The sequence below is a fragment of the Cynocephalus volans genome, chromosome 2 (assembly GCF_027409185.1).
Source record: "Cynocephalus volans isolate mCynVol1 chromosome 2, mCynVol1.pri, whole genome shotgun sequence".
Lineage (NCBI taxonomy): Eukaryota > Metazoa > Chordata > Mammalia > Dermoptera > Cynocephalidae > Cynocephalus > Cynocephalus volans.
The window spans coordinates 229309975-229329194 of NC_084461.1; the positions used below are offsets into that span (position 1 = coordinate 229309975).

Consider the following 19220-nt stretch of genomic DNA (forward strand, 5'->3'; position numbering starts at 1 on the left):
TGTCTTTCCCTCTCCCAAACACTGTCCACCCTAGACAGCAAAATTCAGTAATCAACCACAAAATTCAATAATCATCCTATTGTCAAGAACCACCAGGTGTCTCCCCTGAGCCAGGCCTGTGGTAAGATGGAGCTGGGGACAAGGACCCATGCAGAAAGGAAACCACCATGGGGGACTGGCCATGAAGAACCCAGGAGGGAGGATCTAGCCTGCAGGCTGAAGCCAGCCTTGGCCCTGCTCTGTCCTGTCAACGAAACCAGCCTTCACCCAACACACTGAGAGTGGGCACATAAAATCTGAGCTCTCGGCCTGGTGAGTGTGTGAATGCCACGGGAGCTGGCAGTGAGGCCCCATGCAGGGAGGCCAGCATGCAACCCCAGCCCCTCTCAGACAGAGGTGGTGGCACCACCCAGAAGGAGGGCCACCTTACCCCAGAGGCAATCAGCATCCAGAACACTCCCCATAGGTGAGCAAAGGACCTCCAATTACGTGAAACTGAGCAGAGACACAGAGAGAGCTGGGCTTGGGCTAAACCATTTGATAAGCTGGTAATGGTAAAGTGTAGGTGGTGGGAATATGAATGTTCCCTGTAAAATTATTTCATCCTTGCTGCATGTTTGAAAATTTTATAGTAAAATGTTGGTTGCAGGGGACAACATTTGTACCTGCAAGGGACAGTGGACTACAGAGTGCCAGTAGTTCATGTGATGTGCTCAGACCAACAAATCAGCTTCCCTCACCCCACTCGCTGCTGGTTCCTCAGGCCCTCACCGAAGAACTCACCCATCTGGTAGGTGTAGCATCTTCTCCCAAACCTGTGATTCCTGGACTCCTGCAAGGCAGTCCCACATTCTGAAAGTATGTTCTAGATTGTGGCACTAAAGTGTCATTTTTTAGGTTAAATTATGTTGATAACAGATGATAGGTTTTGTTTTTTTGTTTTTGTTTTTTTTAATACTTGCATTTAGAAAATAAACATTCAGCAACCCTAGATTGGAATCTAAAATTCTTTTTGGAAATGTGACTGTCTGTGAAAACCAGATCTGGGATCTTGGGATCTAGTGGAATGTGTGAACTTGGATTGTTACAGCCACGGCCTGAAACCCAGGCTCACCACGTACTGTTTGCTCAAGCTTAGGCAAGTTTATTCATTTCCACATCCTGAAAAACAAACAAAAAAATGAACATTTCAATAAATGAAACTTAATTGAATCCTGATTTAATAAAAAAAAGAAAGTCCAGAAGAGATGTTTGAGGAACAAATGGGTACATTTGAATATGAACAGACTTTTAAATAATACGGGGTATTATTAATTCTCAGGTGTGAAAATGGTATTGTGGTTATGTGGGGAAAGGTATTTATTTTTATGAGATACATGCTTAAATATTTAGAGGTGAAGTTTTATGATGCCTGCAATTTCATTTGAAATGGTTCAGGGAAAAAAATAGGGCAAGAAGCAAATTCTGCAAAATGTTAACAATTGTTGAATCTAGGTGACAGACACATAGGTGTTCACTATACACTTCTGTTAAAACACCTCATTCACTGCTTTTTTGAGCAGATTAGGTAAAATGATATAACACAGAAAATTCTGTACTTGAGAGCAAGGTATGGAAGGGCAGAGCTGTGACCCAGCTGGTCGCACTCTCAAGACCCCCATTTGTCCCCCACCCCAGCATGATGAGCAGCAGAAGAGGGTCTTGATGAAATCCTGTCCAGGAGCTTTATCACCTTCTGGGATATTTTAAATGTTCAGCCCCACCCGTAAGCTTGTCATTGTATCTCTGAGATCTCAAGTGCTGTGGTTTGAATGTTTGCGTACAGTCCAAAATTCATGTTGAAACTGAATCCCCATTACAACAGTATGAATAGATGTGGCCTTTGGGAGATGGTTATGTGTTGAGGGCTCTACCCTCATGAATGGGATTAGCATCATGAAAGGGCTGTGGGAGTGAGTTTAGCTCCTTTTTGCCCTTCCATTCCTTCAACCATGTGGAAACACAGCATTCAAGGTACCATCTTGGAAGCAGAGATCAGAGACCTCACCAGACATCAAACCTGCCAGCACTTTGATCTTGGACTTCCCAGCATCCAGAACTTTGAGGTGGCGGAAGCATGGTTTCCTGGATCCTGGAATCTTCCATAAATTCTTAGAGGAATCAGTTTATCTCATTTCTTTTGCATTCTCAGCTCTTCCAAGATAAGGCATTCGTCTGCAGAGCCCATCCCCCCAGCCCCTCAGCTCCCCACCTATCAGGATTCCAGGAATAGGGGTTGCTGAGTCAGATCTGCACACTTGTCCCCACTCTTTGAGGAAAGAATTAGTATGAAGTTTACCCTATATTATCTTTCAGTGTCCAGGACAGTGTTCTGCACAACACGGGACAAATATTGCACATAGTAAATATTTTTCCAGTGTATTAATCCTTCAATGCTTGAAAAAAGAGAAGGATGGATGGATGGATGGAATGGTCTGACAGTCCTACAGATGAGATAAAAATGGAGCTTAGCTTTGCACAGCCCTAACTTAGTGTTTGAATAAACCTTCCCATGCAAATGTGAAACACAGGACTTGGAATACCCTACCTAGGCATATTGGGGACAAGGAGGACTGAAAAAATATTTCCATTTGAGAAAACATGAGTTTGGCTGAATTTCTGTTTTCACCCAGTTTATGTGTGGTTATGGCCTCTGACTTTTTGCCCAGAAGGCTGAATGAGAAAAAAACTCTTCCTACAAGAGGGACAAATAAGTCATGGAGACCCAGGCAGCAACCTCGCCAAGCCTCCAGCCACTGTCCCTGCACACAAAGCACAAGCCACAAGCTAAGCGGATTTGTCATGGAATGAGGTCTTTCTACACACCCTACACTGAGATGCTGCCAAATTCAGAGTCTCTAACAAAGAAAAGTGACAGGGAAATTTATCAATTTCATCTTGGAAATTTCATAAAGCCCCAGAGCATCCTCAGGTGTATTAGCCCATTTCTATTGCTCATGGCAAGATACTTGGAACTGGGTAATTTATAAAGAAAACAAAATTTATTGCTTACAGTGTTGGAGGCTGGGAACTCCAAAGTCCAGGGAACGCATCTGGTGAGAGTCTTGGTAGTAGCAACAGTCACCCAGGGGTCTCACATGGCGGTAAATGGCAGAGTACAGAGGAGAGAGACTCTCCATGTGCTCTCCTTTTAAAGCTCTTGTTGCCTTACCATGGTCTGGTCACCGTGTTATAACCAGGATCCTCCGGCAACATGGAGTGACTTTATGGAGTGTAATCTGAAAATGCTAAAGGGGATTCTCCCACTCCGTGCACGCTCTTTAGTGAATGACGACCCTGCTCACTAGTAAACAAGACAAAAATCAATGTTTTTAGTTTTTCTCCCTCAAATTAAACCTAGCAAGGTTGTGAGCAGAAAGGCTTGGCATATAGGAAGGTTCCTGGGTATTTCCCCTACCCCACTTTAATATTCAGCTATTTTAATAGAACGGAAAATGGGTCTGGAGACATATGGCACATGTATAAATGGGAATGAACTCCAGAGAGGCAGCAAGGGGACACTTTGGTAGGAATATGCTGGTGATGTGCAACAAATATTGTGTGACCCTGTAGTGGTGGAAGGCGGTTCATCTAGTTTGTCCTGCCTCTGACAGATGGATCAGTTTGACTCCCTTTGGTGGCATCAAGGGGCAGAAAGATTAATTGAGGCAGCCAGTCAACTGCATCATGAGTAACCCACACTCTCTAGAGTCACCAGCCACATGAACTGTACTGCTCCCAGGGCAGAGCTTCTTCATGTAGTGGAGCCGATAGACAGGACAGGTGAATTCAGAAGCACTCAGTGACCCACAGCCCAGCTGGCAGGAGAAACTACAGACAGGAACTGCCCAAGAGTTTTCAATATTTCAGGTCCAATGCATTAGTCCTCCCTCATCCTCAAATCAAACTTGTATGCGAACATATGCAGACATTATACTTTCCAAGGCTCTTCCCAAATTGTTGTGTGTGCATTGTGGGAAAATGCAGAGAAGTAACTATGTTGGTGTCAATGAGACCTGGGATTTTCAGCATAAGAGAAAAGAGATACAGATATCAGACTCACAAGATTAGTAATAACTCAGCAATCCAAAATTAGAATTGGAAATAGCAGTATGAATTCATGATATATTTTATTTAAAATCAAATAAATATTTCCTCATTGTGTTTCTTGAAAAGGTCTAGAAGCAATAACCAAACCAATAGCAATGACCGTCCCTTGCACTCACGGTGCCAGGGTTCTAAAGAGAAATGGCAGATCTCAGATCAGGACATGAACAAGATGAATCTGCTACATCTTGTCAAACCAGAGAGTAAGGAAGCCATCAGTGACCAGTAGGGTTGTGTCAACAAGACTCCAATTTGGAGAGGTTCCCCAGGCAAAACGGGAGACTCTGATCATCATAAGGATAAGAGCCACAATGGATTGAAATATGTCAAATATGGCAATGGATTGAAACATATCAAATATTCTTCAATCCATGAGTTCCATGATGACACTCAGTAGAAGAAAAAAACGACACTGGTCGCCTTTGGAGCATGCTGCAGAATGAGTTCACTATTTTCAAAACTTGTGTATAAAAAGGAAAGAATCAAGCACATATTCTCCTGCCTATAAAAACCGTGTTTCCAAGTAATCCAATAGCCAATGAGGTAGAGTTTTTCTTTTTAGACGTTTTCCAGCTTATAAACGAAAAAATAAAATAAAATTAGAATGGCACCATGTTGCAGCCCTCATGAATTAATGTGCCTAGGCTATCTATGATCGTCAGTGGCTGCAATTCATGACAGAGAAACAACCAGACATTACAGATCTCCCAACAGAAGTGACAGCATCACCTAGGAAGTAGCAAATCTCCCCTGAATCTGGTCAAGCCTCTAGATCAATTTACAGGCAGGCAATACAAAGAACAATAAACCTGTAGCCAATTCCATAAAGATGCTAGCAGCAAAATAGACCATGGGAAACTCTGCAGGAGAGACGACCTTCAACAATAACAAAACACAATGAATTTTTTTTTTAAAGAGGCTTAAAAGGCATCAACCAATCTCAAAATATGGACCTGGTTTGGATCCTGATTCAAGCAAACTATAAAAATAAATTACACGTATTAAATATTCAAGGAAATTTGAACATTTACTGGGTATTGATGTTGAAGGAATTGACATTAAATTCTTAGTTGTAATAGTTCTTTAAAATCCTTATCTTTTGCCTGGGATATGCTTCAAAACAATCGAAGAGAAATAGAAGAAACAAGGTTGGCCATAGTTGATAATTGTAGAAGCTGAGTGACATACACATAGAGAAGAACAGTTTCTTCTCTCTGCTTATGTAAATTTTTCATAATAAACAGTTTTTTAAAAAAGAATAATCTCTTCCACTTTTTCATGTTTGCATCTCATAGTATATTGATGACCTAGATATATTTGTCTTATTCAGCTGAATTAATACATCTAATTCTACCTCCCAAAGAATATAATACACAAGATATTTCTAAACACAAATATCTGATAAATTTCCCATCCATATTACCTACCCAATAGTTCTCCACCACAACAATGCTCCTGCACATTTCTCTCACCAAACAAGGGCAATTTTGTGAGAGTTTTGATGGGACATCATTAGGCATCCACCTTACAGTTCTGATTTGGCTCCTTGTGACTTCTTTTTGTTTCCTAATCTTAAAAAATTCTTTAAAGGGCACCCATTTTTCTTCAGTTAATAATGTAAAAAAGACCACATTGACATGGTTAAATTCCCAGGATTTTTAGTTTTTTAGGGATGGACTAAATGGCTGATATCAGAGCTTACAAAAGTGTCTTGAACTTGATGGAGTTTATGTTGAGAAACAAAGTTTATATTTTTTATTTTTGTCTTTAAACTCCATTTTTTCACAAAATGTTTAAAGTCCCCTTCTACAGCCTTAGCATAGTATCAGGGTCCGAGAAGAAATTTAGAAAATAACAGAATAATAATAAATAATGACATTCATTATTAGTCTCAGCTGGCCACCAACTTACTTTGAGGCCTAGCACATGGCTGGCATATTTCCCTTGTTCCTGCCAATGATGCCAGTCTCCCCTGTTTTTAGTTTCATCGGTCATTTCTAGAGAATGTTGGAAGGAGGACATTAGTAAACTGAGTCCTTACTATCATCTTGCCCAGAAGTTTTCCTTGTTTGGACTGGTTTCTATTGGTGTAAGGAAATAAGTTGATTTCCAAACACTTATCTTAAATCCAGACAGTTCATAGAGTATTAAAAGTAGCTGTTCTAGTCCTACTGGATTTTTTTTTTTGATGGCTAGCCAATAAGGGGATCTGAACCCTTGACCTTGGTGTTAAAACACAAGCTTTAATCAACAAGCATAGAAAGTAATATGATTATAAAGAACTTTAGCTCTCTCCTAAGTAAGCAATCTTTTTAAAAAAAATAATCAAGGGCATAATATAATCAACATAAAGGTCAGAAATTATTCTGGTTAAACACTGTTGCAGCATGTTACAGCAAACTCGCAAGGAGAGGCAGGACCCCGAGGCTTGAGTCAGGAAGCAGAGTTTATTGATGCTGGCAGCAGCTCAGCGGACTTGTGTCACAAAGGCTGAGCCCTGAACACAGCAGGGCAGTTTCTTTTATGGCACATTTCTTCTGGGTTTTACAGCAGGGTAGAGGGAAACCTTATATGGCTATGACTCTGTCTCAGGGTGGAAAATTCTGTCACAGCAGTGTCTGGCAGGGCAGGGTGCAGCTGGGTAAGCACAATAACAGGGCTGGGCACGGCTGGGCAAGCATGGATGCCTCAATGCAGAATCTTTGCTATCTAGGTAAATAACATAGAAAGAAAGAATAAACCTTCATATTGCAGGTGAAAAGCAACAAACAATAAACTAGAGAAACAAGGCCATCAAAATTAAACTTTTCTAAGATTTTAACATATTTCATAGTGTTAAAATGCAAAAGATGCATTCTGTATTTGTTATATATGAGAGCACTTCAAAAAGTTCATGGAAAAACAGAATTGAAAAATGATATGAATCTTTCCATGAAATTTTTGAAGACATCTCATACTATATAATATTATACATTATATATACTTTTATATGATAAAATGCATAGTGTTATAAAAGCAAACCTTTATAAGATTTGTAACATATTTCATAGTGTTTAGCACATTTCAGACTCAGGTATTATACACCAAAGCAAATAAGATTCATTTCAAATCCTTCATTATGCTCGTTCATATTCTACAATAAACATCCCTTTACATGGATCTCAAGGAATCCATGAGGTCAGAACTGACTTCATAATGCTGCTGAGATCTATTCATTGTAATCCATTAATTGTTGCTGTTTTCAAATAAATCATTAAATGAGCTCTAAAGAGTTCTATTTCAAGTTCTAATATAGCAAATATCAACAGCTATTACCAGTCTAGCTGGTTAACTCAGTTAGAGTGTGCCCTAATAATAAGTAATATCCCAGAACTGGCAGGTGCCAAAAATAAGTAACAATCCACAAAAAAAACTTTTTTGTGTTCTCAATATGTGTGAAGAGTGTAAAGAGGTTTCAACAAACCAACCAACAAATCCTCCCCCAAACCTAATCTGAGTACTGCTGCTTTGAGACAAAACTTTCTTTTCCTTGAAAAAAAGAGAAGTACACACAGCTGTATTTCTGAAACTATTGCTTGTAAGTATAGTGTCAATCACCTACATTGATCATAACTTTTAAGCAAAGCAACTTCTACCTTTAGCAGAGAAAACTGAGGGTCAGGATGCTTGTAACTGTGACCTGTCACCCATTACCATTTTAGCAGACTAGCCAAGCTCATGCATACATGTAACACAACTTTCTACAGCCATATGCATGCCTTACAGTACAACCACTCCAAGTGGCAAAAGCAAACACATTCAGTAACAGACCAAAAGACATCGGCGCTCTGTAGCATATAAAAAAGGAAGCAAGAGTATATAAACTTAAATTATGCTTCATAATGCATGTTTCAGTATTCCATTTTTCCTAGAAATTATCTAGATATTCGATGAATATCCATCAATTAAACCAATCAGGCCAAGGTTTTGAGTTGCTTAAGACCCTGGACATTTTCTCAAGTGAACATACCACAAAACATAACTTTTGAAATAAAATTCATCAATATAGTAATTCAACTTTGTTAAACACAAATTCACATTTATAAATTTGAGCATTATATAAAAGGAGTGCCAGCTTATTTGATCAGTAAACATCTATAAGTTCAAGAAAAAACATATCCAAATAGAATAAAAATGTATGCTTGCATTATACAATAATAAATGTGTACATTTCCAGAGGCCATTTATTTATATATAAGAAAATATGTGTTTATGTTAGTGAACTTATACAACTCATTCATCTCCACTTACATTTTAGAGGTCTTTTCTATCAGTATATAAAATAACTTCCTTGCTCTCTTTCTTTTACAGCTGCATAAAATCTTATTACATGGTATATAATTTTATAAATAATTTTGCAATGAAAAACCTTGTCCATGCACTATTTGCATGTGTCAGAATTCCTGGGTCAAAGGGTATGTGCATTATTTAGAGTGCAGTGTTAAGGTCAAGGGTTTGGCTCCCCTTACTGGCCAGCTGCCAAAATAGAAAAGGGTATGTGCATTTATAATTTTTGGTTAAACACTGTTGCAGCATGTTACAGCAAACTCTCAAGGAGAAGCAGGACACCAGAGTTTATCGATGCCAGCAGCAGCTCAGCGGACTTGTGTCACACACAAAAAAATGCCAATCTGCCTTATAGAGGTGACTTCAGTATACACTCTCATTATCAGTATTATCAGGTGTATGTATGCAAGTACCTTTGCCCTGGAAAAATTCTGCTTTAATTCTCAAATTCATAGGGGTAACAGATTAATGGGTGGAGTATTCTAAACTGTTTCTACCAGTCTACAGGTTTTATTTCTTTATGAACCTAAAATATATTGAAAAATCTGTGTATTGTTGTAAAGCTTACATGGAAAAGCGGAGTTGCATCTTTATGACTGAAGTAAAAATTATTTTTTTGTATCGATTATATATATTTGTGGGGTACAGAATTGAATAACAATACATGTATACAATATGTGGTGATCAAATCAGGATAATTAGTATACTCATGGGTAAAAATTCATTGGTAAACTCGGTGTTCAGATGATTGCTGACTCCTCGGGATGCTGCTTGCACATGGCCAGGTAAGCAGAGAGGACTGGAGAGGGGACTCTGGCAGGGCAGTGGTCTGGGCAAAGGTTAGTAGGCAGGAATATGTAATTTGGGGTCCATGTTAGTTAGGAAACTTGCCTCAAAGTAGCAGAAGTGCTGATTCAGGATTAATAAGATGTAAATTTGGTCGTACTGAGTGAAGTTAAATTAGAACTTTTGGAATAGAATGGGCAGAGAGTTTAGTTTTGAATAACTGCCACCCTTGTGAATCTCCGGTAGGCCTTCCTTACAAAATATGCATAATCCCATGGCAGAACCTACGGCGTCAGTGACATTTAAGTGAGCAGCTACGGTAAAAGGATTTAGCTGAAAACAAAACAAAACAGCATAAAGCACTGACCTGGAAGGGAGGACTCCAGGCAGATGTTTCCCAACTGTGCTACTTATTTATCGTGCATCCTTGGGGAGGTAGCTTGCCCTTTCTGGGTGTTAGCTTCCACTTTTGTAAAGTGAGGTGGCCGGTGAAAGGAGCTCAGAGCGTCTGAGGATCTAGGCCACCGATGGCAGTTCCTTTCTGCTCCCAGCAGCAGGCCTTGGGAAAGCAGCCTTGATGGCAAGCTGCTGGCTGCATTCCACGCTCAGGTCCCCGCCATGGAAGGAGAAGTGGGAGGCAGCCACATCAATATGCACTGAGAACCCAGGCCAATGGGAAGGCCCACCCCTGGCAGAATTAGGTGGTGATTAAGACTTTCAGGAGTCAGTGAAACCTGGTTTCCATCCTCAGCTCCACCTCTTTCTAGTTGTGAGAACTTTGGTTAGGAACTTTCTCTCTCTGATCTACATCCTCTGTAAAATGAGGATAATAATAGTACCTCCTCCCCCAGGGTTATTGAAAAGATAAAATGAAATATGTGTAAATGCTTAGAACACACACATACAACATTATGTTATATATGCATACATACATATTACATAACTGTTATTGTTTTTATTATTCAAAATCAAATCCAAACTTCCTGCCTAGTGAAGGAATTCTCTCTATAGCATATCAGACAAGCGACTATTCCTACTCTGCTTGAATACTTCCAGTGACGGGGAATTCACTACTTCTCCCAGTGAATTGTTTAACGAGTAGATCGTGCTTCTGGAATTTTATGGAATTTTAAAGCTGAGAGGAACTTTATAAATCATCAAGTTTAATTGCCTCATGAAGAAACCCAAATTCAAGAGGTGGAATGATTTGTTCAAGGGTGCATGGCTAGTTAGGTGGCAACTGCTACCCTCTTCCGCTTTCTAATCTTGCTAAATCCACTTTCCTTTCCATCTAAGAGCCTTGGCACTGCATCCACCAGTAAAGATGGAGGCCCCAGGCTGATTGTTTAGTGGGCCTGTTTGTATGCCAGACAATACTAAAGGTTTACTGACCCATCCATGGACCCCAGGATGAGAACCTCTGTTTTAGATCTAATTGATGAAAGCCAAGTTCACCTTGGTACATTCTGCAGGACAATCCTGCCCCCACCCCTGCAATGTCACAGAAATGATTCAGCTGTTCCCTGTTCCTGGGCATACCCCTTTGTTTGCTCAGCCCCCTCCAGTTCCAATATCCTCTTAATCTCCACCTTGAACTTGCTTGAAGATATGTGGTCTCTGGTTCACAGCCACTGAAGGCCGATGTCCATTTATTGATCTGCTCCACCTTCACACAGGAGGTGGTACCTGGTGGGCAGTTACAGCTGACCTGCTTGGGGCCATCTCCCCCACAAAGACCATGGGAGAATGGTGCACCTACCTGCTCAGGGGAGGGGCCTGGTTAAGCCCACCCCCAGAAGCCCTCAGTGCCACTGAGATGAATTTGGATGGCTGCCTGGTAGGCACCTCAACTCTCCCACCCAATCCTGTACTTCTGAGCTGGCCCCTCCTCTTCCTTCTCTTGAATGAACTCCTTATAGTGAGAAATCAGGAGTATCACTGCGATCTTTTACAAGGCCTGAGCTTCTGCTGTACAGTTTCCCTGTGGCTTTAGAGGAGGCTGCTCTGGCCAGTCCTTCTCAGACTCGTCTTTTCCTACCGTTTCAAAGAGACATTTCAAATGGATCCCTCGCTTGAAACAGAAATGGAATAATTTCTATGTAAGTGTCTTAGTTCGTTTTTTGCTGCTATGACAGAATACCAGCATAATTTATAAAGAACAGTTTATTTAGCTCATGGTTCTGGAGGCTGGGAAGTCCAAGAGCATTGTGCTAGCATCTGGTGAGATGGAAGGCAGGTGAGCATGTGAGACAGACATAACATGAGGACTGAATTTATCCCTTTATCAGGAGTTCACTCCCTCAATAATTAACCCACTCTCTTGATAACGGCATTAATTCATTCATGAGGGTGGGGCCCTCACAATCTAATCACCTCTTAAAGCCTCCACCTCTTAATACTGTTACAATAGCAATTAAATTTCAACATGAGTTTAGGCAGGGACATTCTAACCACAGCAATAAGGAATTATATGGTGGAGTCCATTTGAAATATGTACTTCACAGGACAGTGTATTTCACTGTGAACATATTAATACTGGGGAGTGATTTTATGCTATACTTACTTGTGCAATTTACAGCTGATAGTCCCTGAACACATGCTACAAACATAGGCTTTGAAGTCATGAGATCTAGGTTTGATTCCTGGCTATACCACTGACTAGTCTTGATCGTCAAAACAAACTACTTAATTCATTATGCCCAGTTTTTTCTCGCTAGGGGTTAACGTGAGCATTAAATAAAAGAATGCATGCAAGGCTCTTAGCATAATGCCTAGAACACAGTGAGTGTTCAGTTAATGTTTGTTCTTACTATTACTAACATAGAAGCCATTCTGTGGGATTCCTGCAGATTTCAAAGGTTGTAATGGGATTACATAAGGAATCATTCCTCTGGTCAGAGTGTGTTTTGTAGAAGGCATGACAGGAAACCAGGACAACACTAGTGACATGATGAAAACTGAAATTTCATAATGTATTTATTTTTTGTTCCCTAGGAAATTCTTTAATACCCAGAACTCTCTGGCTGTGCAGATGTTGAAGCCTCATAAATGCTGTAAATACTTCGATTCTGTGTCCATGTGCAACATATTATTGCTGCACCTTTAACCAATGGCAGGAAGACCTCCAGGTCTGCAGTGTGTGCAGTATTTATTCATTGCTATGGATACAGTACCAAAGGCAGGTGCCAGTAACATGAACACGATGCAGGGGTTTAAGGCAGCTAACAATGACAAATTATTCTCACTCTTAATGCTTCATTCTTGGATAACAAATATTTGGGAGGTTAAGTATGCTGTTTAGAAAATTACTTTGGATGTTTCATTCAACACTGTTGACAGGCAGCTTGGTGAAATAGCGAGGCGTCAGGGATCTAGGTCTGCCACCAAATTGGCTGTGTGGCATTGGCAGTTACCTTCCTTCATACGCCCTCAGTTTCTCCCAGCGTAAAACCAGATGGTGGTGGAAGATTTATGTAGTCCCTTCCAGCATTCTGACTACAAGTGGACCAGAAACACAACTTTATTTTATGTTTTGCATAGTTTAATGCAATTCTAGCTAAATTGAGCAAAATTAAGCTAGATTTTTGGAGGCATCCAAGGTAAAGTATGCTAGTTGGCCAGCCTGGGCTTTCTTTTTCTTTTGTTACCCATCTTATTCACAAACCATGTAGATTTTAGTTGGTTCTCACACTGTCTTGGAGACAGATATTTCTCTCCCTTCAAGATAGCAACATGGAATGTGGGTAACCCAGTTCTTCTCGGTAAATTGTCAAGCATTAAATGAAAATCAGATTAAGTCTGTTACCAAATTCACAATGTCCTCAGAGTCCCTCCCAAGATGCCAAAGTTTAGTAGCAATCGACACACTGCAACATGAATGGGTCTTTAAGTCATATATATATGTATATATGTATATACATACACACACACACATATATATCACAATACTATTAATTTAAATTAAAAATCCACACTCACAAAACAACTACGTTCATTTTGCAAGAATATATGCACATCAAACACATGGGAATTTTTGCCTGGGAGTGGGAGCAGTCAGGAAATGGGGATAAAAGGAAATAAATTAAACAAGAGGGGTGTAGACACTGAGAATCAAAGAGACGATCTAATTTACCCAGCTAGTAAGTGGTGGGTAACAGTTTGAATAGAGCTGTCACTCAAAAGCCCAAGGTCCTACTCCATCAAGCTCTGCTTACTGCCTTTTTTTCTAAGGAGAAACAGCAACAATAATAACAAAGGGTTGAAAGTGACTTGTTATTTATCAGCTCCCTCAGAGGGTTGATGTGTTGTTACTTTTCCCTTGGGAAGAAAAGTTCCTATAAGATTCATGCAAATCTAGCTTTCCCTCCTATTGGAGCTCTGTCTTTATCAAATCTTGCTTTGTCTTGATGGGGAAATTTCATTTCCCAATAGCAATAGTGGGAAAGAAAATTAATTCAATTTAGGTTTTCTGAGATTATATCAGAGTGGACAATTCTAGTTCATTTTAGATTGTAGAGAGGGCTAGAAAGCTGGAAGTTCTTTGAAATCTGTTTTTTTAACCCGATTATACTACTCTCCCAGGTATGGACACCCAAAATACTATGTCAGGTGTTTTGTGAAAGAGTCTCTGCCCAGTTTCGTCTGGGGAATCTACTCCGTGATGGGCATCTATAACAGAAATTGACACTTAGGAAAGAGGCAAAATAAGAATATTCATATACATTTGCTTTTATTTGCAAAATCACATACAGGAAGCTTAAACCTGAACTTAATGATATTAATAATGTAAGGGTAAATAAAAATAAGATTGAATTTTCCCTGTTGCCAAAAGGGGAAGAGACACCCTCCCCTTCTCTTAGAGCATTTCCTTGAGAAAACTCTGAGTCCTTTCCCTGTCCCTCTGATAGGTGTGTAAAACCTTTGCAAAATCTAAATAAGCTTCTTGACAGCACTACTACCCAGAAATCGGTTGCTTATGGGCCAGGGAGCCACCTCTTTGAAATGTAAACTTTTCAAGGAAGATAGTGAATGCTCCTACCTCCTTATTGCTGTGGGAGTTCAATCTAGGCATCCAAGTTATAACTACCTGCTTGCCAGGCTGTATTAATCCTTTTTTGTTGCTTGTAACAAAATACCTGAAACGGGGTGATTTATAAAGAAAATGAATTTATTGCTTATAGTTTCTAAGGCTGGGAAGCACAAAGTCCATCTGGTGGTGGTGACAGTGACCCAGGGGTCTCACATTGCAAGACGGTGGAAGCAGAGAGAACAGAGAAAGAAAGAAAGACTTTCCTCTTCTTTTAAAGCCCTCAGAACCATGCCCCAACCACCATTTTTAATTCATTCACTACTGCACGGTCCTACAATCCAATCACCTCTTCAAGGCTCCACTTTTCAATCACCATAATAGGATTTCCCACCCTCTTAACAGTCACAGTGGGGGCTAAGCTTCTAATACATAAAACCTGGGGGACACAATTCAGCTTCGGGGAGTTTTGGGGGAATATAATTCAATCCACTACACCATGAGATAGAAGTTTTATCTTTCCTTAGGATGAAGGTAATCAGTGCAGATGGCCACCCCCACGACCAGATGAATTTAGGATGAACTGTGAAAGAATATGCAGGTGCTCCTTACCTTTTGATGGAGTTATGTTTGGATAAACCTATCCTGAGTTGAAAATATCATAAGTTGAAAATGCAGTTAATACACCTAACCTACAGAACAGCTTAGCCTCACCTACATTAACTGTGCTCAGAACACTTAGCCTGCAGTTGGGCAAAACCATCTGACACAGCCTATGTTATAATAAAGTGTTGAATAGCTCACATAGTTTATTGAATACAGTACACTGTACAGTATCGGTTGCTTACCCTCCTGAGTGATTGCGTGGCTGACTGGCAGCTGCCCAGCGTGTGCGAGAATATCATAGCACATATTGCTAGCCCAGGAAAGGAACAAAATTCAAAACATGAAGCATGATTCCTACTGAATGTGTATTGCTTTTGCACCATCGTGAAGTCGAACAAATCGAACAATTCTAAGTCAGGGACTGTCTGTATAGCAAAGGTGTGTCAAATCCTCTTCCACATTTATCTTCTATCTTACACGTTTACCTCTCACATGTTTATTGTCTGTCTTGAGAACATGTACATAATGGATTGTATCTGCTTGGCTATAAAGAAGAATGAGATTTCTTCCTGTTGTTGGGATGATGCACACTTTAACTTAACTTTTCCACTTACTTAGAGAGGGTGGGTGGGAATGGGGTGGAAGGGATGGGAGGGGAACGAGACCTGTCGAAGTACACCCCCCATTGTACATAGTTCCGCCTTTTGAACTCTGTCAGTGTTTTGTATATTAAAGGACTTAAGATAAAATCTAAAAGGATGGAGAAAAAGGAAACCCTAAAATTGAATACAAATTAGCAAATAAACCTAAAACCCAAGTGAATACCAATAGCATATTCACAAGAAGAAAAAATATAACTTCTACAACGTTAGGATAAAACAGATCACAGATAAAATCTGTTGTTTGTGGTAACACTGGCTGACAAATGGAGCAACTCTAAAACTATGCTGTGTGTGTTGTAGCAATGTCGGAGGTAGGGTCAGGGGTGCTGGGTAATCGGCCTCAACCCACCCTGTCCTCTTACCAGGTTCTTGACTCCGCCACGGGAAAGAATTCAAGGGCAGAGTCACTGTAGAAAGTGAGAACAGGTTTAATGTAACAGATAAGAAACTGCACAGAGAGAGTGTGGCACAGCTCCAGAGACTGAGCAGGCCCACACCAAGTGTAACACAAAAGTAAGTTCAGTACAGACATCAAGTCTAACAGAAATGCAAGGAAACACAAACTTAAAGCTCAGTAGTGAGTGCAGGCTGGCTCGAGAGAGAGCGCCGCTGCTGCTGAAAGTAACTTACATACAAAGTAAAGTACACACCTCCGCCAGCGCAGTGCCGGCTAGCAACCTTAGGCTGGGATTTGCCTTTTATAGTTTCTCTAATGAATATTCAGCCAAAGGGGTGGTTCCTAGTAATATGCAGCATGCATATTCAAGGATATTCTGCGCTCTCTATTGAGCCACCGGATGGCATAAACCAGCCCCCTGTGGTCTCATTTCCCCCCCATCCACAGCAACTTTCCTCCAGGGGAGAGCCCAGAGGAGGGGGCCTGAGACCTCCGTGCTGAAACCCAAGCCCAGGCAAAGTGAGCACCTCCTGTATCAGTCTCGCATGGGTAATTGAAGAAAAACTAAATAGTGGTTCTCAAAAAAGTCGAGAGTGGAGTAATGGTTACCAGAGACTGGGAGGGGAGGGAGGTGGGGAGAAGGAAGTGCAGACTAAAGGGTACAAAACGACGGTGTCTACCCAGAGTAACTCATTGTGCAGTATATGCATGTGTGGAAACAACACACTGTAAGCCACACAGATAAGTATAAATAAAACTGATTTTAAATAAAGCCGTGACAAGATGCTCAGCACCGTCAGTCATAGGAATGGCAAATTGAAACCACAGTAAAATCCCACTGCACACATATTAGAATATCTAAATAAAAATGAATGAAAATCTCAAGGGCTGGCAAGGGTGTGGAGCAACAGGTACTCTAACACCTCACTGGTGGGAAAGAGAAATGGCACAGCCGTGCTGGAAAGAAGTTGACAGCTGCACACAATCACCACAGGACTCAGCGATCACATCCCTCGTTTTTACCCAAGCAGGGGGGCCGGGAGGAGGGGGCAATGTTTGGGGTCCACTGTGACCCGCTGTCTGCAGGGCCACGGAGGCAATGCTTAGCCCCAACCCTGACCCCGACCCCAACCCGGTGCTCACGCTTGACAGACGTGCACTTGGCTGTGCACTTGGCGGCCGTGCTGCGCGGAGGCGGGAACCCCAAGGCTCCTGCCCAGGCGCCCGGGCTTGTCGCTGCGACCTGGAGCTGCTGCTGAGCCAAGGAGTGGACCCCGCGCTGCGCGACCAGGACGGACTCCGGCTGCTGGACCTGGCCGTGCAACGGGGACACGGGGACGGTGCGCACGTCCTGCGAGAGCTCCACACGTGGACCAAGACCCGGACCCGGACACAGACCCGGACCTGAACCGGGCTAGAGGTCCAGGAGCCCGAGACTGAGCCAGCCCTGACTCTGACTTCGCCAGATGCTGCAGTTTCCGGCCCCCCGCCTCCTCCACGTTCCTCCTGGATGGGAATCCAGCCCATATCCCCCCCACGGAAATCACTGCCTGCACCCTCCGACTTCCACTTCCCGGCAGACGACCAGACGTGCCTCCTAGTGATGCAGCCACTCTCTGGCTGGCAGAGGATAAGGCAAGCTACACAGGTGGCAGGGACTCTGCCCCCTCTTGCTGTCACCTGCGAGTCCCTGCTGTGTCTGACCTAGAGCTGCTGCAGAAATTGAGTGCTTGGCGACAGTCCTGGCCCCATCATGCCCTTCACCCGGCATCATGAAGCCCAGGCTGCTCCTGTTTCCCTTCCCAGGCCCAGACTTTTCAGGGCGCAGCCCAGAACTGGCCAAGGCCTTGCAGACAGGCCACATCCCAGACGCCCAGCCAGATGAGGATGCGCTTGCCCAGCACTTTGAGTGACTGATCCCTCCAGAAGGTGGCGGGAGCGGGTGGTGAAGTCCAGCTTCACATATCTGCTGCTGGACTCCAGGCCTGCCCCAGGGTGCGACAGATCTTGGACGTGTGGGCCAGCGGTCATGGTGTCATCTCCCTGCATTACTTCCAGCACGTGGTCGCTATGGAGGCTTACACAGAGAGGCTGTCTTGTGGAAACCAAAGGGATCCAGACACTGACCCACCAGAAGCAATGGCACTTCTATGGAGTGGTGGCAGGCTGGCCACCTGCTTGGCACAGGTGCTTGGGGGTGCACCTGCTGCACCACACCCCCTATGTCTTCCTGGCCGAGGGTGAGTGACAGCTGTGGACTCAGGACATCCAGGTTCATAGCTGAGTGCTGGGGAACTGGTTGTCCAGCCTGGATAGAGATCAGGATGTTTAAATGTCCCAACTGCCCTGTGCTGAGAGCAGCCTTCATCTCTGGCTTCAAAAGGGTGTGTGCGTGTGCGTGTGCGTGTGTGTGTGTGTGTGCATGCATGCACGTGAAGGGAGCACCAGGGCAGATTCCCCACCTCAGTCTGTTAAATATGGTGCTCCTGAAGAGGTGGTAAGCTACCTGTCATGAGAGGAGACCGAGTAGGGAACCAGAAGGTGCTTCGGAACACTCCAGTGCTTTGGCAGTTTGGTGCTATGTGGATGGAGTCCCCTTTTGTCTCCTAGACACAGGGGACTCACATCGTGGAGTGGACTGAGGCTTCCTCAGATACATGCAGAGTATCTGCCCAGCTCAAGAGCAGGGTTCAGCCTTACCAGTTAGCTCAGTTGGTGAGAGCATGGTGTGGTTAACACCAAGGTCCAGGATTCCACCCTTGACCTGCCAGCCACCAAAAAACAAAAAAGAGCCTGGCTTGCTGATTCCCATCTTGGGACCTCAGACCAGTAATTTATCTGCCTGAGCCTCAGTTTCCCCAGTTGTACAATGGGGGCAGTGAGAGGTCATACCTTAGGGGGTCATTGTAGGGATTAAATGAGGCCATGTGGGTAAAGTGTGAGGCTTAGAGCCCTGCACTGAGGCCCGAGTGGAAAATCTCTTTGTGGAGTATGCATAAAGCAAATGTACTTCACAGGGCCTGGTTTTCCAAGGTTTCAAATATTGACCTTGCAAAGGACAGGAAATTTTCCCCAAGCTATAGTCTGTGTTGTAAGATAAAGAATTGTAACACAGCAAAGTTGCTGGCTCAAAGACAGACAGGTTACTGATCGATATGTAAAGATACTGGAAAATTGTGGTAAGAAGAGAATGTTTGCTAAAATCAAGCTTTTGTTGCAAATTGCATTATGGAATGTCACCTTGCTTGTCTTACTGAATGTTACCAGCTTC

General features: G+C 42.5%; 1 pseudogene; it reads left to right on the forward strand.

Moving 5' to 3' along the window:
- Nucleotides 1–368: 368 nt before the first annotated feature.
- LOC134370842 (ankyrin repeat and LEM domain-containing protein 1-like) lies at nucleotides 369–18233 on the forward strand (annotated as a pseudogene).
- The last annotated feature ends 987 nt before the right edge of the window (nucleotides 18234–19220 follow it).